This window comes from Carassius carassius, chromosome 10 (assembly GCF_963082965.1).
Source record: "Carassius carassius chromosome 10, fCarCar2.1, whole genome shotgun sequence".
NCBI classification, from domain to species: Eukaryota; Metazoa; Chordata; class Actinopteri; order Cypriniformes; family Cyprinidae; genus Carassius; species Carassius carassius.
In genome coordinates this window covers 15,113,901-15,136,233 of record NC_081764.1, presented here as the reverse complement: position 1 = coordinate 15,136,233, position 22,333 = coordinate 15,113,901, and the positions used below count along the sequence as shown (strand labels likewise).

Here is a 22,333-nt window from a genome sequence, read left to right as displayed (position 1 = left end):
ATGGGTGAGTGCATTTGCTGGGTGTGCACCTGTTTGGCCTTAATTGTTTGGTAAATCGCTGCTTATCTGGGGATCTTTTGAGGGTGTGCTCTACATGTAAACGTGTAATTCTGCCACGGTCCTGCTGGAGTCAAAAATGGGCCCCAAAGTGCTGCCGAGTTCAAAAGCACCCACAACTGCCCATCTCACTGGGTGTGATTGTCCCTCAAGACAAAGTCCACCCATAGGCGTTGATAGATCCCTATTTAGGGGGCATAAATATAGCCAGAAGCTATCACAGCAGACATAGGAGGCAACATCTGATACGTGCGCAGCGTTTCTCATCTGAATGCTCTTGGTTTCAGTGAAATCACTAAATGAAATGCTAAGTACAAACAAATATTTCACCACTACTGGTATTAAAAAAACTGATTTAAATGTATTTTCTATTATAATAAATGTTAATATTAATTTATAAAACTAATTTGTGCCAGATTAAAAGTAATTTTTTTATACTAGTGTTGTGATGCCTAAATGTACTTGTAGCACTTGACAGAAATGTGCTTTATTTTTAACATATACTTTGATTCAAAATTCTTGGGTCATTAAGATTTATTAATTTATTTATTTATGCTGATAACAATAATATTAAATGTTTCATGTCAAATGTAACAGTAAATGAGCATATTACAGTATAATGATTTCTGAAGGATTGTGTGCCACTGAAAAGTTGATTAAAGATACGGGTTGTAGGACCTGCCACTACAGGGCGGACAATCAATACCAATCACTTGGTTTGATGACGCTAAGAAGGAGCGTGGAATGATGGGATTTGTTGTCTTCTTCCCAACCGCTGACAGCCATCAATCAGACGATATGAAAACAATTACCACTTGTTCAACAAATATATACACTTCTGTACATTCAAACACAATAATTGGCCATTGTGGCAGGGGGGGGGGGGGGGGTGGTTTAGCGAAGACTTCAGCGGGAGAGAGAATCAGGAGACGAGCGGTAAGTGAGTGGTTTGGGCAAAAACTATCAACACCTGTTTCTTGTTTCAGTAATTGACGCGGAGAGAGTATAAAATGCCAGGAGAGACAGAAGCAGTCGAGAGAGAGATGGACTGCTGATGTGAACCGGAAAAGGGAACCAGAATGAGTAAACTGGAAGTGTTGAACGAACGTGTCTGTGTTGATGTCAGAGTAAAAGTCACCATTTGGTGTTTGTGAAGTTTAAGTTATTTTTGAGTTAATAAATACGTCAGCAGTCCAGCCGACCCCTTTGTCCTCTTCCTTTCCTCCCACGAACTTACTACCCTGGTGCCGAAACCCGGGAAAGGAAGAAGGAGTGCCGCCGCTATGCAGAGTCCTTCCTCTATGCCATTTGCTGACGTTATTTCATCCCTTGCGGCCCTACATCAAGAGCAACACCAGGCCCTGCTGGACTTGAGAACGGATCAGGAGTGGTGATTCCACGCCATCCTTCAAGCCCAGCAGGAGGACCGCGAGAGGTTCCGGAGCTGGATCGACCGGGAGGTTCGCGCCGAAGCCACGGTACCGCCCGCGGTTCCCACTCATTTACCCCTCCACAAGATGGGACCGCAAGACGACCCAGAAGTATTACGAGAACTGTTTGAGAAATCCGAGGAAGTGTGCGGCTGGCCCCGCGACCAATGGCCAGTCCGACTCAGTCCCCTGCTCTCTCCGCGCCAATTCTCCAATCCACTCCCTGCCACTGGGGCGGCGGGAAGGTCTGGGCTGGCCTGTTGGCGTTGCGGGGACCCGGAGCATTTCGTGGACAGGTGTCCAGTGATGGAGGTGGGGGCAATGATCCGGGTCCCGGACGTCCCACAGGTCACCCCCGGTCAGGCTGGCAAGTACCAAATACCTGTGAGTATCAAGGGGGGTACATATCCGGCCTTGGTGGATTCAGGATGTAACCAAACCTCAATCCATCAAAGCCTGATTCAAACGGGGGCATTGGATACAAGCCGCGTGGTTAAGGTGCGGTGCGTACACAGGGATGTGGTGGAGTATCCGGTTGTCCCAATTGTTATTCAATTCCGGGGACAAAAGCATAGTGCAGAGGTGGCGGTTAGTCCCCACCTCCGGCATTCGATAATTTTGGGAACGAATTGGCCCGCGTTTACGGTTTTATTGGGGTCGTTATGTGCGGATGCCTCTTGGGGAAATAAGGCACGGAAGGAGACCGCGCGGGTACAGGTGGGAGAAACTAAGCTAGGACCGCTGGGTTCTGCTTCAGAGGAACCGAACGAAATCGGGAGACTGATTCTCTCAGAGCGTGATGACTTTCCTCTGGAGCAGTCTCAGGATGAGACATTAAAACATGCGTTTCAACAGGTCCGCTCCATCGATGGCCAGCCTCTCCAACCTGCCCTCCCGCTCACCTATCCGTATTTTGCCATTTTAAAAGATCGGTTGTATCGAGTGACCCAAGACGCTCGGACAAAAGTGAATACAACCCAATTGTTAATTCTGAAGAGCCGCAGGGAAATGCTTTTCCATGCGGCTCATTCTAATCCTATGGCGGGCCATTTGGGACAGGCAGCAACACTGAATCGCCTCATGACCCGTTTCTTTTGGCCGGGCATTCATGGCAATGTGCGCAGGTGGTGCGCGTCTTGTCCGGAATGTCAGTTGGTGAACCCACCGGCCGCCCCAAAAGCGCCTTTGCGCCCTCTTCCCTTAATGCAGGTCCCCTTCGAGAGAATTGGTATGGACCTCATCGGGCCATTAGAGCAATCGGCACGAGGACATCGCTTTGCATTAGTCATAGTTGATTATGCAACACGATATCCTGAAGCAGTGGCCCTCCGCAACATTTCCGCTAAAAGTGTTGCGGATGCCCTGTTTCGTCTTATCTCCCGGGTGGGGGTTCCGAAAGAAATCCTCACCGATCAGGGCACGGCGTTTATGTCACGTACGCTACGCGAACTGTACGGATTATTGGGCATTAAATCGATTCGAACTAGCGTCTATCACCCACAAACCGACGGCCTGGTCGAACGGTTTAATCGCACGCTTAAATCCATGATCCGTAAGTTCGTTCATGAAGACGCCAAAAATTGGGATAGGTGGCTAGAGCCCTTGTTATTCGCTGTGCGAGAGGTCCCACAAGCCTCCACGGGGTTTTCCCCCTTTGAGCTTCTCTATGGACGCCAGCCCCAAGGGGTGCTGGATGTACTGAGAGAAACTTGGGAGGAGGGACCATCTCAGAGCAAAAACAAAATTAAGTATGTGCTGGACTTGAGAACAAAACTCCACACGTTGGGGTGGCTATCAATGGAGAATTTGTTACAAGCCCAGGACCGCCAGAGCCAGCTATATAACAGGGGAACTAGATTAGGGAAAATTGCACCGGGAGAGAAAGTATTTGTATTACTCCCAACGTCAAGCTCTAAGTTAATGGCTAAGTGGCAGGGACCGTTTGAGGTCGCACGACAAGTCGGAGATCTCGATTATGAGGTAATACGGTCCGATAGGAACGGGTCCCGTCAGATCTATCACCTCAACCTCCTAAAAAAATGGAATGAGGCGGAATCAGTGATGTTGGCAACGGTGATTGGGGGGGAGGATGATCTCGGACCAGAGGCGAATATCAAACCACAATCCCTCGCCCTGGCTCCAGGTGGAGATCACCCTCTCGCCGTCCCAACTCACTGATTTGACTTGACATGGGGGTAATACAACCCGAATTCCGGAAAAGTTGGGACGTTTTTTAAATTTTAATAAAATGAAAACTAAAGGAATTTCAAATCACATGAGCCAATATTTTATTCACAATAGAACATAGATAACGTAGCAAATGTTTAAACTGAGAAATTTTACACTTTTATCCACTTAATTAGCTCATTTAAAATGTAATGCCTGCTACAGGTCTCAAAAAAGTTGGCACGGGGGCAACAAATGGCTAAAAAAGCAAGCAGTTTTGAAAAGATTCAGCTGGGAGAACATCTAGTGATTAATTAAGTTAATTGATATCAGGTCTGTAACATGATTAGCTATAAAAGCTTTGTCTTAGAGAAGCAGAGTCTCTCAGAAGTAAAGATGGGCAGAGGCTCTCCAATCTGTGAAAGACTGCGTAAAAAATTGTGGAAAACTTTAAAAACAATGTTCCTCAACGTCAAATTGCAAAGGCTTTGCAAATCTCATCATCTACAGTGCATAACATCATCAAAAGATTCAGAGAAACTGGAGAAATCTCTGTGCGTAAGGGACAAGGCCGGAGACCTTTATTGGATGCCCGTGGTCTTCGGGCTCTCAGACGACACTGCATCACTCATCAGCATGATTGTGTCAATGACATTACTAAATGGGCCCAGGAATACTTTCAGAAACCACTGTCGGTAAACACAATCCGCCGTGCCATCAGCAGATGCCAACTAAAGCTCTATCATGCAAAAAGGAAGCCATATGTGAACATGGTCCAGAAGCGCCGTCGTGTCCTGTGGGCCAAGGCTCATTTAAAATGGACTATTTCAAAGTGGAATAGTGTTTTATGGTCAGAAGAGTCCAAATTTGACATTCTTGTTGGAAATCACGGACGCCGTGTCCTCCGGGCTAAAGAGGAGGGAGACCTTCCGGCATGTTATCAGCGTTCAGTTCAAAAGCCAGCATCTCTGATAGTATGGGGGTGCATAAGTGCATACGGTATGGGCAGCTTGCATGTTTTGGAAGGCTCTGTGAATGCTGAAAGGTATATAAAGGTTTTAGAGCAACATATGGGAAGTCATGGCCTAATGGTTAGAGAGTCGGACTCCCAATCGAAAGGTTGTGAGTTCGAGTCCCGGGCCGGCAGGAATTGTGGGTGGGGGGAGTGCATGTACAGTTCTCTCTCCACCTTCAATACCACGACTTAGGTGCCCTTGAGCAAGGCATCGAACCCCCAACTGCTTCCCGGGCGCCGCAGCATAAATGGCTGCCCACTGCTCCGGGTGTGTGCTCACAGTGTGTGTGTGTGTTCACTGCTCTGTGTGTGTGCATTTCGGATGGGTTAAATGCAGAGCACAAATTCTGAGTATGGGTCACCATACTTGGCTGAATGTCACTTCACTTCAATGCTTCCCTCCAAACAACGTCTATTTCAGGGAAGGCCTTGTTTATTTCAGCAGGACAATGCAAAACCACATACTGCAGCTATAACAACAGCATGGCTTCGTCGTAGAAGAGTCAGGGTGCTAACCTGGCCTGCCTGCAGTCCAGATCTTTCACCTATAGAGAACAGTTGGCGCATCATTAAACGAAAAATACATCAAAGACGACCACGAACTCTTCAGCAGCTGGAAATCTATATAAGGCAAGAATGGGACCAAATTCCAACAGCAAAACTCCAGCAACTCATAGCCTCAATGACCAGACGTCTTCAAACTGTTTTAAAAAGAAAAAGAGATGCTACACCATGGTAAACATGCCCCGTCCCAACTATTTTGAGACCTGTAGCAGAAATCAAAATTGAAATGAGCTCATTTTGTGCATAAAATTGTAAACTTTCTCAGTTTAAACATTTGCTATGTTATCTATGTTCTATTGTGAATAAAATATTGGCTCATGTGATTTGAAAGTATTTTAGTTTTCATTTTATTAAAATTTAAAAAAACGTCCCAACTTTTCCGGAATTCGGGTTGTAGAAGAATCCAATAGTAACTGTGCGAGCCTGATAGTTTTAGTTCCGAAAACGGACGGTTCAGTCCGGTTCTGTGTGGATTACCGCAAGGTGAATGCTGTGTCGAAATTCGACGAGTATCCAATGCCGCGGGTTGACGAGTTGCTTGATCGGCTAGGCACGGCTCGTTTTTATTCGACATTGGACTTAACAAAGGGTTATTGGCAGATCCCCATGTCTCCATTATCCAAAGAAAAGACAGCTTTCACAACGCCGTTTGGATTACACCAGTTTGTTACCCTTCCATTTGGGTTGTTCGGGGCACCAGCTATCTTTCAGCGCCTCATGGATAAGATTCTGCAGCCCCATGCTGCATATGCGGCTGCCTACCTGGATGATATCATTATATTTAGTGATGATTGGCTGTGGCATATGCAGCATCTGAAGGCTGTCCTGAGGTCGCTGAGGGGAGCGGGGCTCACGGCCAACCCAAAGAAGTGTGAAATTGGGCGTGTGGAAGTAAGGTATCTGGGCTTCCACTTGGGGCATGGACAGGTGCGTCCCCAAATTGATAAGACAGCCGCTATTGCGACCTGTCCACGTCCCAAGACCAAAAAGGAGGAAAGGCAGTTCTTGGGGCTGGCGGGATATTATAGACGGTTTATTCCTAATTATTCGGACCTCACCAGCCCTTTGACTGACATTACTAAAAAGGAGGTGCCAGATACGGTCCAGTGGACGGAGCCATGTCAGCAGGCCTTTACCCAGGTCAAGGTTGCTCTGTGTGGCGGGCCGTTGTTACACTCTCCTGATTTTTCTCTCCCTTTGCTGTTGCAGACAGACGCGTCGGACAGAGGGCTGGGGGCAGTCCTGTCCCAGGAGATAGAGGGGGAGGAACGGCCGGTGCTGTACATTAGCCGGAAGCTCTCGAAGAGAGAGGCTAAGTACAGCACCATAGAGAAAGAGTGCCTTGCTATCAGATGGGCCGTCCTCACCCTCCGCTATTATCTCCTGGGACGGGAGTTCACCCTCTGTTCGGACCACACTCCGCTGCAGTGGCTCCACCGCATGAAGGATACCAATGCGCGGATCACTCGTTGGTATCTAGCTCTTCAGCCTTTTAAGTTCAAGGTGATCCACAGGCCGGGTGTTCAGATGGCGGTGTCTGACTTCCTCTCCAGAAATGGGGGGGGGGGGGCGGGCTGCAGGCCGGATGGCTATGTGGCAGGGGGGGCGTGGTTTAGCGAAGTCTGTAGCGGGAGAGAGAATCAGGAGACGAGTGGTAAGTGAGTGGGCAAAAACTATCAACACCTGTTTCTTGTTTCAGTATTTGGCGCAGAGAGAGTAGAAAAGGCCAGGAGAGACAGAAGCAGTCGAGAGAGAGACGGACTGCTGACGTGAACAGGAAACGGGAACCGGAACGAGTAAACCGAAAGTGTTGTGCGAACGTGTCTGTGTTGATGTCAGAGTAAAAGTCACCATTTGGTGTTTGTGAAGTTTAAGTTATTTTTGAGTTAATAAATACGTCAGCAGTCCAGCCGACCCCTTTGTCCTCTTCCTTTCCTCCCACGAACTTACTACAGGCATACATAGCAAACGCGAGTTCAATGATTTGCGCAAGTAGATTACATACAAAGTCAATGCAAAGACGCAATCGGACTATGGATCAGACGCGTCTAGAGACACGATGCCCGCGTTTGGCGTGTATGCCCCATAATACTAATCTTGTTGATCGTTATAATAGCATACATTTTCTGTAAAGATACGAATCAAAATAACTCACCTATCAAGTAAAACACAAGCGAGATCGGCATCTCTTTCTAGTTGAAGTTTGTCGCGAAGCTCTCTCCAGCTAGAAAATGCAACACCGATATTGATCCTCGCTCTTTCTTGGTTCGTTTGGTTGGCCCGTACGCTTACGTTTACGGGAGCTGTCCTTGTCGACAGAACCAGCGGCAGACGGTAAACAGTAATTATGTTCCATAAATAAGTAACACAATCCACCATAAAACATGCAAGAAGAAGTAAATAAGGAACTGCTTGAAGCAAGCTAGTGGTTTGCTGGACGCTAGACACTACTTCCACATTTGTCCACATGTGGTTTCTACGTCAGTAAAGGCGGTAACAAAGGGTAACCAACGTCATTGACAGGCGACTGCACTGCCCCGTGTCACTGTTTAGAATGGGAATTTTCTCATGATTTACAAAGTAGTTGAAAACATTAGAGATATTGTAAGTAATCAGCTGGACAAAATATATAACACTAGCCTAGTGGTTTTTGGATATTTTACTGCAAATATCTTTCAAATTGTAACTTTAATGGCTACTTAAAATGTAGCCTTACATTTTAAAATATATTAAAATACAAAACAGTTGTTTTCAATTATAATATCCATTACAATATTACTGTGTTTACTATATTTTGATCAAATAAATTCATGGTCCACTTAAGAGACAATTTTTTTTTAATATTTAAAAAAAAAAAAAAAAAAAGATAAAAATTTGTACTGTCGTTTTAACAAAAATACTGTACATAGAATATTAACATCATTCATAACAATCATCTGTATCAATTTTAAAAAAAAGTTTCTTGGAATGACATTTTAATAATGAGGTGTTTACACAAAAGTATATCTTCACAACTCATAACCAACGGACGAATTCCAGTAATAGATCTTTTCATATCTTTTCATCTGAGTCAGAACCATCAGAGCTAAAGAACAAAGTAAGTGCTACAAACAAGAGGTGATGCAGGTCATTCGCTTACATGAAATATACCCTGATAAACAATTTCTACAACCATCAGAGTTACAGTCTAGTGTCTTAAGTCTTGTTTTAACATTTTTACTGTATTTTAGTTTGTTATTCAGCAATTGTTGCCGATATGAGATGTTGTGATATGCTCTAAAAGCTTCTCTGGCTCAACTCCTTTTGGTCAGCAAGTAGGCAGGAAGTGAGCTGATGAGGGTGTGTGAAAGTGTGAGATGACCCTCGTCCATCTTCTACAGGGCATTGCTTGGCAAACGGCACGTAGGCAAAGGAGAGGAGCAGACGGGCACGTTGCTAATCTGTGCCATCGCTCTGCACCAGGAATGTTGTTTTGGTTTGGGTCACTCCTGTAATCATCGTCGCTCATCGGCAATGGAACGAGAGTCAGTGTTAGACAATGCTTATGAAGACGTGGGGACTTTCCACACAAGCAGACGTGTTTAGCAGTTAACCTTCAGTAGTTTTGGGTTCAAGAGAGGCTATGACTTCATTAGTGTGCGCTGATCTCAGTGCAAGCTTGCCTGAATCAGCAGTGCCGGTAAATGCTTTGAGGAGATAAGGTACCCACCACATTCTAGAATTGTAGATGATGTCTTTTTTTTTATACGCCCGTCTGAAGAGTAGAGACAGAAATGTCATGCCCATTTAGACTGACTGAAGTGACTTCACAGATTGTTGAGCCTAATGTATTTTTAATGCTACTCCCTTGTGTCGTCGATAATTAAATTGCATGATTATTCTAGCTTAAAAATGTGCTTGTCTAGATCCCTGTGGCAGAAATGACCTATTCACGTGGATAAGTTTAGAGAATCCAATCAGATCAGACATTCTACACATAATTGAATAATTTAAACAGAATGCCACACTCTTTTCAAAACTCACAGGACACCCCTCCTCCCTTCTTTATGTGAAGAAAGAAATAAGATTTTGTTTTAAATTCTTATTAAAATGTGCTATGTGCATGACAACTTTTTCAGTTAGCATATAGACGGCCCTATCAATTAAAGGCATCTTTTAAAGCTTTTAACATAAAATCTATTATCTCAGTAATAGCACTTTAAAATATGTTTTATTACTATTCCTATTAGTGCCAATAAACTCTTCCCTCTGTCTCAAAATGTCTCTCCATACAATACTAAAAAAAGATGTATAGCTAATATAAAAGAGCTTGGGGACGTATGAGAAGGTAAGAAAGACCTAATAAAACACTTTAAAGCAATATATTTTTTCAACTTATTAAAGAATTATTTAAGTTCAAAGTTCAATTATTTAAGTATATAAGTTCAATGACTGCAATAAATTATTACTCTATAATAACCAACTTATGCTATCAGAGATATATTTATAGGAAAAAGACATCATCAAAAAAATATTGCGCACTTGTCATTATCACAAAATGAACCCAGAAAGGGTGATTAAAACCCCAATGGAAGCAAAGAAGGACTGCATCATCCTGAAGGAGTTTTTTTTGCGATTTTGAGAACCAGATTAAACATTATACTTACATGACGTCTTACTCGATAGATAAATAAATAAATGGCCATGAAATACTGATATTAGATGAAATTACTGAAAAGAAAGTGCCATGAGATCCATTAGCCTGACTGCTCGTCAGGAACAGCGTTCTAATGTACAGTTTTGAGGTCATTATACCAAGACTACAGAATGCTGCACTAGACCAATCAATCAGCATCGCATAAATGAATGTTTTAAAGATTTTTTTAATCTTCACTCACATGATTTATTAATTGATAGAAGGTCAAGTGTGTTGACTGGCCCTGAGATCACAGCTGAGAATGAGACAGTGGAAAAGTTTAGCACACCACTCTTATAATTTGAAGTCTCTAGAGAGAGTCTCAGTTTAGGACCTCTAATAGTCTGGTGTCATTATACTGTGTGTGAGTGTGTGTTTGTATATATTTAGTTTTACTCCCGGCAGTTAGAGTTTCTAGATGGGACCTTAGGCCTGAATAAACAAGGCAGTAAATGTACTTCTGTACCCCTCCCCTGATCTCATTTCCCGCATCTCCCTCACTCCCCACCTAAAGCAGAGAAGTATACTTCCCATAAACTGGGTACACTAACTGCATAGGCTAGTGTGTGGTTAAAGGAATATTTCATGCAAAGATGCACATTTGCTCAAAATGTACTCACCCTCAGGCCATCCAAGAAGAAGATTAGTTTGTTTCTTCATCTGAAGAGATTTGGAGAAATTTAGCAGCACATCACTTACTCGCCAATGGATCCTCTGCAGTGAATGGGTGCCTTCAGAATGAGAGTAACAAAGTATCACAAGTAATTCACATGACTCCAGTCCAACAAACAAAACCTTTTAAAGTGAAAAGCTGCATGAATGTAATATCATTAAGACATTTTAACTTAAAACCATTGTTGCTGTCCAAATAACTTGTCTATAATCCATAATATTGCTTCCTCCAGTGAAAAGGACCATCACCTCTCACATTAAAATCCAGTGGCATATTTGTTAGAACAGGTTTGGAATGTTTCCGCTTTATAAAGTGCTTGATCTGTGCTTATTTCTGTCCTTTTTCAGATGACACAAAAAAGAAATATAGATATTAGATATATTAGATATTAGATAAATATAGGACTCTCTTAGCGGAAGCAACGATTTAAAGTTAAAAACATCTTAAGGATGGATATGTTTATTACAAACACACAGCTTTTTCCCTTCACAAGACATTCATTGATGGACAAGAGTCATATCAAATACTTGTGCATTATTGTGAAGTTTTTGTTTGAACTCTCATTCTGATGACACCCATTCATCAAAGAGGACCCATTAGTGAGTAAGTGCTAAATACAAAGCTAAATTTCTCCAAATCTATTCCGATGATTAAAGGATGAGATTTTGAGTTGTCATTTTGAGTGAACTATTCCTTTAATATTACATGTTATTTATATAATGACAAGTTAAACAAATGATCATCTACTTAATATTTGTTTAGTGCATAATACAGAGTACTGTACATTTCAGTCAGTTTCTTTATATGCATTTTGTGCAATACAAGGGGTATAAGCAAAGACTTTGGATATACAACGTTAACACCGGTTACGAATGGAAGAAAGTGCAATGCACAATATGTTGGAATAGTCCCGCCTTCTGAATATATGAGCCAATCACTAATTGGTTAACTCATCGCATCACTGCAGCTCCCGGTATAAGACTGGTCTAGCCTGAAAATTTTTTTTTTTAATGCCATTTGAGAATAAGAAACATCTATGAGACAATTGTTGTCACATTTTGTTGGTGATTTTAAACAGGATGTTTATTCGAAAGCTTGGTGAACAGCTTTGGAGAATTTGATGTTTCTTCATTCAGAAAGATAGGAGCTGTACTTACATAACTGAAATAGCTGCCTCAGAGTTGTTTCAAAGATGGCTGCTGAGTGAAATGACTTAAGGGACTTAATCTTCAATTATTATCCCTCAATATTGTTTTCTGCCTTTCTACTGTCCCTGTCATTATAAAATGGAGCTTGTCCACCTTGACCCTCTATCATACTCTTCCTTATCTAACTCAATTTATTACAGGATTAATTCAAGACAGGACACTATAATTTGGGTTGTGCGTATGTAGTGACGGAAATGGCGCAAATAACCAGGTCTCTGTAATAGATTAGGGATTTCTCAAGCTAAATAAATTCACAGTGAACTGACACTTTTTGCCATGCTCTATTTCTAGACTTAGAGGAAAAATCACTTCCACTGTATGACCCTCTGATGGACCCCACATTGGTTAGGTCAATCTCAAGGGTCGGATCTCATGAGATTGGAGCACTAGAAGGAGAGATATCTGGCAGAAACACTAGGGAACCTGTATGTAGGGCACTCCTACACACTAAAAATCTGCATTGGCACATGAAAGAGAAACAACTGTGCCTGCTCTTCTCCTTGAGGCAGTGGGGCAAAGCATAGGGCTTTTAAAAGAACACACAAAGAAGTTGGCAGAGACTATGCTTGTAGGCCAGTTAACTACTGTAGCATGTGATAGAGCATTATGAAAAAAATTTGCTGCATACTGTACACAAAGAACTGATGAAGAGATAAAAATGGGTTTCCTTTCCTTTGTTTTCTTACCAAGAATTGTTTGAGTATACGAAGCTTCAACCCACTCAAAGACTGAATCATCTAACTTGAAACACAGCTCACTAAGAATATTCCAGCATCTTTCATCGTGTGTTTTCATCTGGCAAAGCTAAACAGTAATGATTTCCTCTGCTGGCCTACTCAGACCGGTTCAAATTTGATCTTGCCCAAAGCCAACCACCAACCAACCAACAATCTGAAATTTCTTTTTTTTTTTTTATCTAATGTCCAACACAATAAAGTCATCCAAACAATAATATTATATAGGCTTGGTTATTTTCTCCAGGATTTCTTCTGTAATTATGACCAAACTGCTTGATTTCAGTCTCTTATCAGAAAATGAGTGTGTCATTTTGTGATTCCAGAAGTTTTTGGATTTTTTAAAATACAGTTATATAAATATAGGTTAATTGTTATTCATTTAAATAATTGAAATCATCATTTTGTGTCCCACTTGGAAGTTTGCTGAGGGCCTCTAGTAGGCCTCTGATCGTTTAACTTAAATTTACCATATACTGAGGCACAGTAGAACAACAATAAATCCAGAATTCCTTTCTATTAATGTGCTGTCCGTGTGTGTGTGTGTGTGTGTGTGTTAAGACCCACAACTGTTTAAAATGTCCCACACAAAGGCCTATCCTGTTGATTTCCCTCTGCTCATTCTCTGTGGTGAACCTTTTCTAAGATGAACTGCAGAGCCATTTATCAAATATGTTTTCCTTGCTCTTCCAAACTTTGCTTTTGTAGAAATGCAGGAAGCTGTTAGACCTTGAGAATCAAGGTCACAGGACACTGCCAAACACTCATTGAAACAGAGTGCTGATTTATGGGACGTGAAAGGAGTCAGGCAAATGCCAGATGCTGCAACTTTCACGGAGTCATGACTGGATCAACAAAGGTTGCGATGGCGGTATGACAAGTATGACGTAGGTGATGGTTTGGTTTCGGTTCCAGCCACCTTCCAACATCATGTCACTCTGTCGTGCCAAGTTAAAATGAGAACAAGCAAAAACGTCTGCGCAGTGGCAGCATCGCTGTTTCAATTACAGTGGGGCTGAATCACTGTCACTTGCATAATCTGCTTAATTAATAGCACAGCTGTTGCTAGGCATTCAGACATCTCAAATGAAACAGGATTTGTTTCCAAAGTGTGTCATGTATTTGTGTTGTGTGACTGCAAAACTTCAGAGTGTCCCCCATTGCGCCCTTTTTTATGACAACTTTTTGCGATTCCGATTTAACTTTAATGTGGTCTTTTGCAGGGCTGTGTCACAAATTTTGACCAGCTGTTAGATTTCTTCAGGTAAGTGTAAGTAAATATGGTACAGACTTCAAATGGATCCTCATCGTGTGCTGGGAGCCATGAACAGCATGAGCAGCCAAGAAAGAGTGTCAGCTAAACACTGAGACTTTTTTCTATAATGAAAAAGAGTAACCATAATTTGAAACTATTATTAGAGCAAAATTTTAAAAAGAAAACTGTGAACCAAAATGATTATTTGATCAAAAACAAATGACAACAGCTCTTTTAATGTTGCTACAGCACAGACAGAAAAAAAAGTGTTTAAGAGAAAAAATGTAAATCTACCTGCATGTTAATTAACTGTTCGATGCTGCATTGCGCAATCTTTTCTATTATCTGAAAATATGTGTAAATATATGAATTCACCAAATTTCATTTTGTATTTTTAGAAGTTTCCAGAACTTTGTGTAGAATAAAATCAAAAGTTGAGAAGGAGAAAAATGAATGAATTCAATTAACTTCTTGATCCTTAAGTTGATTTAAATATATTTAAAAATATATATTTTTTTATTCTTTATTTATTAGAAATAAAATTGTGTTTGGGAAAAAAAAAAAAAAAATATATATATATATATATATATATATATATATATATATATATATATATTTATATATATATATATAGTTTTGATCATTAAGAAGCATTACAAGAAACATTGCTGGTTAGATAAAGAGTAAGCAATGTTCTTAGTTAAAGATTAACAACTGCAAAAAGCAGAGAGTTTGCAATTTCACAGAAAGCATGCCTTGGCAAGTTACTAGATCATATTCTGGTTCTTGTCTTGGGCAAACGCTACCCTATATTGGATATGTGTAACCTGAGCCGAGTGTGTGCTGTGGGTCACGTACTGTTCTGCAGATATCAAGGAGGTGTTGCAAATAATGGTTCCCACAAACACTAACCCATTCAACTTAAGCTGTCATCATGCCATTCGGTCTTCACAATGCATTATTAAAATAGAAAGAATCTAATAAAACTAATGCACTTTATCTGACGAGCTATCTAACACGGTATGTTTTCCACAATGTTAACAGTAATGCAAACCTCTGGGGATTTCATAGCCAGCACAAGTCCTTACTTGTTACAGTCAATTCTATTGCAGCTGCTACACTGGTTCCTTTTTAGTGAAAAGACATTCCTGAGAATGTGCATAGTTTTAAAAATACTAGGTTGATTTGGATTAAAGAGACTGTGTATTAATTATGCCCTCTGTATTGAATAAATTTGGATTCTCCTGGTGCTGTGACATGATATTAAAGGGAGAGTTCACCCAATGATGGAAATCATGTCATCACTTACTTACCCTCATGTTGTTCTGAACCTGTATGAGTCTCTTTCTTCTGTTCAGCACAAAAGAATTAATGCTGGTAATCAAACAGTTGACAGTAGCCACTGATTTCCATGGTAGTTTTTTTCCCCGTGCTATTGAAGTTGATGGCTACCGTCCAATCTTTGCTCCCCAAACTGCTCAAAAGAAGAAAGAAACTCATGCAGGTTTGAAACAAATTGAGGTTGAGTAAATGATGGTAGGACTTTCATTTTTGGGAGAACTATCCCTTTAAAACTGAATAGAGCCAGTCCTGAAAATCTGATGCATTTCTTGAGCAGATTTTGCCATCATTCCTTGTCCATCATTTTGTCATTTTTATTAATTAAGTTGTCTTGGAAATCCTTTTGACCTCCAGGTTAAAACCTCCATGCACAATCCCTAAATTTGTCTTAACATTTTATCACTTGTAATAATATAAGATATCACTAACACTCGCAGGCTTGAATCTATGCATTTTAAGTGGTTATGGTGAAGATTATCCTACGTGTTATACAGATACTGTATCACTTAGTTACAGACAAAGTCCAAAACAAAGTAAACAACTGTAAATTACCTTGTTAAAACAAATATTGTTAAATATTTACCGTGACTTTCTTGAAAGCTGAGGTCCTAGGATCGGAGGAAACATGTTGTGGCTGCCATAAAGTAAACCCGCATGTAAACGGAGAATAAACCAGCTGATCCAGCACAACTGCACTTGTTGTATCACCTACTGTATGTAGACACAAACACAAATGCTTTATTTATGTACACTAGCACAAAGAGTGTAGAAGACATGGTTAGAACTACAGTACAATATTCTACCCATAAATCCCAAAATACTCCAAATTCGTCTCACACAACTCAAATCGACATCTATTTTTGCCCCTAATCTGACTGTCAAATATACACCCATGGCTTCAACGCTGATGGACAGAAGGTTCTATGCTTAAACAAGAAAAATAAACTACCCATGGGCTATGATAAATTAACTTATATTTTATATATATATATATATATATATATATATATATATATATATATATATATATATATATTATCTGGAAACAAGTTAAATAATAGCTCATGATAGTTTTGCTTTTTTAAAAATTTATAGTAGCCTATCTTGTTTAAGGATGTTTACATGTTGGTTTTTGTACAGAACTAACTACTATGTATTTACTTATTTACTGATGATTTTGTTCAGAGTATCACGAAAGCTCACATAATCTATTTGAGACTGCATTGTCGATACTGAGGAAATGAAACAGCCCCACATTGAATGAAAACAGAACCTCCTCCCATAACTCCAATTTAAAGCACAACAGTAAATGAATTCACATTACCACATTTCCTCGGATTCCTGCTTCGTGTAGCCTACTGTCTCAAAAACAGCCGGCCGCCTCTCTCTCTCTCTCTCTCTCTCTCTCTCTGTCTGTGTGTGTGTGTGTGGATCTGCCCTTCAAAACATAAACAAACTTTCCCCACTAACATTCGCAAAAAAAAAAAACAAAAAAAAAATTAATTCGACGAGGCGCAGATCCGACAACGCAAATTGTTGTAAATATAGAGAATCTGGCTAATATTGGAAAGTTAATCTCGGATATTAGAGAGAGGAAACTGTTTCCACGTGATTGAGACGCATGTAAAAAAAAAAAAAGAGAGAGAGAGAGACAGAGAACGATTTCACTGATTCACGAATTACTTTATAAAATAGATGCCACTGCACTTTGTCATATGTATATTGCTTTTGAGAATATATGGAAGTATTAAGTTAAATTCAAGATACGTTGCATATTATTTAATGTAGTAATGACTGCAAATGAAAATATAGTTTTTTATTGGGCTAAAATTAACTGCTTTTTCCTTTATAAAAAATATTAACAATCATGTTTTTAAATTTCATAATAAACGTACACATTTTACACTAAACATGTCCCAGATTTACTTAGCTAGCAACACAAATGTTTTTGTTTTTTTCACCACAGAATTCATAAGCAGATATTTGATGAAAATGTTCATGCCTTTCAGGAAATAATTACGTCAAAATTCTCATATGAGGCATGCTGCACAGTTACTGTCCATAAGGTCGAAAATACCTATAACTAAAGAAACACCAAAATATAAAATTCTGGAAACACTGAAGCTTATTTATTTTGACTAACTGACTTTGAATAAAGGGTGCATTTGTTTTCACACTGCTTGCTGTGGGTCATTTTCTCTGTCCAGAGCACACAGATCAATAAATCTATATTGCGTAACCACAACAATCCCGGATTGACTGAAGATCCTTAAGGCAGTCACAGTCAAATGGCATCATGCCTACCCCTATGTAAATGTGAAATGTTTCTGCCTTTGTGTTTACATGAAAAGACAAGGTTTCATTTCTTAAGAATTTCCAAAGTTTAATGCTGAGGTGCACCAGTTACAGATGCAGTCCACTGATGAGGTTGCCATAGTAACTGCAGATCATCAGAGGTCTCAGACATTGTGTTCTAGCGCAGCCTGTTCTGCAGCTCTGATGTTTGTGGGAGAGACAGAGGATTATTAGCATTCAACATTATATCATACGGTCACAACTCATGATATGATCTCTCTCTTACTTCTCTCCTTCTTTTTGGGGAAGTACGACATCTTAAAATGCCAAATAAGGTTCTTATAGAAGGTTCACATCATTTTTTTACCATTGCAGAAATGTTACGTAAATCATGCACACATTCCTACACTCTAAATGAAATATAAACATGGTTAAATTGAGTGCATTTTCTAAATCACTGGTTTATGCATAACCCTAATTTGCGTGTATTTGTGTGAGTGTATGTTTGTGTGTGTTCAGTCATTCTGTGGGCCAGCTGAGGCCAGGCACATGCTGTATCCACCAAATGTCAGAAAGCATTTCGGTTCCTCATTTGAGGCATTGTCCCCCAGGGGAGAGCAGCTTCCCTTTCTTCTCCTCCTCCATCCCTCCCTCTGTCTGCCAGCTTCTCTGCACTGCACTTCTTCCCGGAGAAGACCCAGCTGAGCGGATGCAGGGGCGTTTGGGTGTAGGGAAAGAATCATTTGGAGAATTATGCAGCTACCTGATACTGCACCATGTCACAACATTTTATTATTAATAATAAATATTATTCAATACTTATACGGTCAGATGAGTTGATAAATATAGTGTATCATTCTTGATGTGCAAAAAGAAATCCATTGTTTTGGCCAACCGTTATTGCAAATGAACAATTGTATTGAATACAGTGACAGCCTGTCATTTATTTATTTGATTGTTTGTTTGACAGTTGATTAATTAAAGACAACAAAACATCTACAGATCTCTTTTATCAACTCTTTTTACCTAATTAATAGTTTGCTTGTAAACTGCTTGATTCTAGTAAGGCATGATGTCACAGACTGCTGTGCAACTGTAAACAAGCAATAAAATAATCAACAAACCAGCACGCAGACTGGAAAAATCTTCTCCGACACAAAATCAGTGCTGAAAGCCTAGACAGCTCCCATATGAGCGTCCAGTGAGGGAGCACTGCTGACCCGCACCTAATGAGCGTAGAAAATGACTTTCGTGGCACTCTCTGGTTAAGTACATCAAACAGAGAGTGAGGGAGCGAAGAAGGAAGAAGTAAAGAAAGAGGAGCAATGTAATTTTGCTGTCCAGACAGAACAGCAGAAAACTCTCTCTGTGTAAAGACTTTTTGAATCCACAAGTCTAAATGGGCCAGTTTAAAAGACACCGCCGTTTCAGGCCATTTTGGAACCTGTCACTGGGGTGATTTCCAAATTAGTCACAGTAATTAAGATCAAGCTGTATCAAGCTGAAAGCAGTCATGGCCTAAAGGTTAGAAAGTCAGACTTGAAACCCAAAGGTTGTGGGTTAGAGTCTCAGATCCGGCAGGAATTGTAGTAGGGGTAGTGGAAGGGGGATGTGAATATCCAGTGCTCTCTTCCACTCTCAATACCACAACTGAGGTGAAACTCTTGAGCAAGGCACTGAACCCCCAACTGTTCCCCGGGTGCCGCAGCAAGATGGCTGCCCACTGCTTCGGTTGTGTATGCACTTGGATGGGTAACATACAGAGCACAAATTCTGACTGTGGGTCACCATACTTGGCCACATGTCACTTCACTCAATCACATAAAGAAAGAAATTCAGAAATCATATCTTGAGTCCTTGCATTATTTTCCATGCTGTTGTGCTGTGCCTCACGTTTTTAAACTCACTTATTTTTTTAAAGAAGGTTTAGAAACTTAAAAACTTAAAATAGTTATGTATTACCATGATAGCATGTTAATACAATGCACAAATTCATAATATGCAATATTTAAAGCTTATTTATGTGACAAAACCACCCAAATATTTTACATGCTTGGGTCTGTTTATACAGTATATGCAAACATTTATGTCTGTGTGTGCTTGATTGTTCAATGGATTTCCTTTTCATTTGATTTTGGAGAGCAGGCTGAGGTAGACATCTTGACACTGAGCATCAACTCACAAGGAGAAAGACTGTCACCAGTCTCCTAATTGGTTGGAGGTTAAACATAGCTTTGGCTAGCCATCATGGGACTGATTTACAGCCTTCATTTACAAGGCTAACACACTCTCAGGGAGTTCTTTGAGCACTCTGCATGATGTTTCCAAATCTTTATCGTTATCGATTGACATGAAGGTCCTGCAGTATATTCAGCACTTGCTCATGCATTTATCAGTAGCAGAAACAGATTGAAAGTCTTAACATTTGTTGATAACCTTCCTTACTGCAAAGTGCTTGAACATGAGAGAGAAATGTATCTTTACTTGTTTATTTTATGGCAGGCACTTCCATATGAGTATGCAGAATTCACTGAATTTATATATGTGTGTGTGTGTGTGTGTGTGTGTATAAACTGTAAGTATATATATAATCAGCAGATGAAAATGAAATGTGAATGATCCTGGCCTGAAATGGCCCATGTTCATCAAACTATCTAACTTTCTCCTTTCTTGCCTTACATAAATTCTTGATATTCCAGGCAAAAGGTCTCAAAATGATTCACACACAGAGATTTTACTCAGGACTGTGTCATTTGAGGGCTGACTTAGCTGGAGGAACAGCTCAGGACTGATATTCACTGGATGCAATGTGACCTGTCACACTGGATTCAACTTCAAACAAGGCGACAACACAAAGGGTTCAAATGCAAATCTGATGGCCTCATTTAAGATCAAGATTCCTGTATTCACATTATATACAGTATGTTTTATTTGTATTTAATATATGAAGCTGGTTTTTGTATATGTAATGTTTTTGAAAGAAGTCACTTATTAAAAAAAAAAAGAATATATATATATATATCATGGACTGTCTGTGTGTGTTTTTCTCCCCACATGCTCAGCATTTATTTGAAATAGTAAAATTGTATATATTTACTGTCATTTTTATCAATATAATGCTTCCATTCTTAATCAAATAATTAATTTCTTTTAAAAAATGCTGGCAGCAGACTTCAATTTTTTGTCGAAATCATGGATTTTCCTAAATAAAAGGTATTGTATGCCTATTAATTTATTTTACTGTTATAATATTGTATAATATTGTTAGAATTAATCAAATGGATAAACCGGGTAATAAAAAAAAGACTGATTTAAATAAACTAGAGTTCATATAACATAAAAGCAATAAAGAAAGACATTAACACAGAGTATATTCATGCTTTGTCTTTAATCACTTCATAGAAAAGTAGCTTCAGATTTTATTGAACACAATATACAATATTATTACCATACATTGTGTGAAACATTGAATATTCACCTGCAACAATGTGGGATAACCAGACGATAAAAACTCATCCCTCATGCAGATAGAACTAATTCTGTTGAATCCTTTTGGACCCAAATCGGACCAAAAGATCTCAAACATAGATAAACAAAGTTACACTGACAATTTGAATTTCAAAACTGCTAATAAGGTCAGAAAAATAGTTCACATCAGCACAAATAATTACAGAAGGTCACATTTTCGTAATTATATCGATTTCACATTGTTGTTCACAGATTGTGATGTTGGTGACCAATTAATCTCCTGTAAATGTGCATTACAGGCCACTTCTGAGCCATTTTTAGCAATCCTCATTCAAAATGTTGTATATATTTGAGGGCTACTTTCTGTGGAGAATCTCGTGAGATACTGATTTATCGATGTTACAGCAAACAGTGATACACAAAGCTTCTAATATCTGACAGATGTCTACAGTATGCATTTATGTCTTATCTACAGACTCTCCCTGTTACCAATGGGTCGCGTGTCTCATAGGCTACTGTTCTGGGCAGTTGAAAATTGTGCAATATATTCATACATAGTATATATATTTATTTATATTAAAACAAACAATATTACGAAATAAAACAGACTCAGTCCAAGAGCCCACTACACAAGAAACACCACCAATTTTCGGTAATGCAAGTGCATATAAATTAATCCATTTACAAAGAAATATTACTTTTTATGTACAGTTAACGGTAATAAATACACTGTTATAAACAGTAGAGGACCAATCTGAGCGCATAGAAACAAGGTGAATGGAAGGAGTCATGAAAAGTGTGGGCTGGTGATCAAGCGACCTGACGGTTGCTTGCACACACAAACACAGTAATGTGTAGTTAAAGTACCTCAAAGTATGAACTACACACAAACTTAAACGTTTTTGGTGACAAAATGCATGTGACAACAATGCTAACTAACATCAATAGATTCATTACAAAACTGGCATGTTGAAATCTGACAAGTGTTGAAGTACTAGAGCAGATGTAAGTGGGATGTTTCAAATGTTTTTAATCATATCTTGGTGTTCTACGAGATGGGGAAGGAAATCAGTTGACGTCAATGTTTTTATCTCTCATAAAAGTGAGCCAATCATAAGAGATGTTTTATTTAGAAGATAAATGAGGAAACATTCTGTATCAAAGTGTGTAGAAAAGCTACAAAAGCTAGTATAGACTGCTTTCTGAGGTATCATGGGAAGAAGGAAAAATTAATGCTGTAAGGAAGACAATTATGATGAATCGAAAGCAAATTAACGTTTATGTGAATATAGCTTTGGCTTCCCCTTTGATTTTAGTACATTACGAGACCCCTAGTTATTGGAATTTTTTTGAGGGGTGCTTGTATTTTGTTTTACGATCTAAGCAAATGGGGTCTTCATATTTAAGGGCATTTAAAAAATTTTGTGCAACAATGCATTTACCTAACAGATA

At 39.7% G+C, this 22,333-nt stretch overlaps 1 long non-coding RNA gene across 1 annotated transcript; it reads right to left on the bottom strand.

Annotated features, from left to right (window-relative positions):
- Positions 1 to 10,527: 10,527 nt before the first annotated feature.
- LOC132151851 (uncharacterized) lies at positions 10,528 to 16,581 on the bottom strand. Its single transcript, XR_009436447.1, has 3 exons — positions 16,443 to 16,581; positions 15,702 to 15,826; positions 10,528 to 10,638 (listed from the first exon to the last, which is right to left on the bottom strand). It is a non-coding gene; the product is annotated as an uncharacterized LOC132151851 (long non-coding RNA).
- Between the last annotated feature and the right edge of the window lie 5,752 nt (positions 16,582 to 22,333).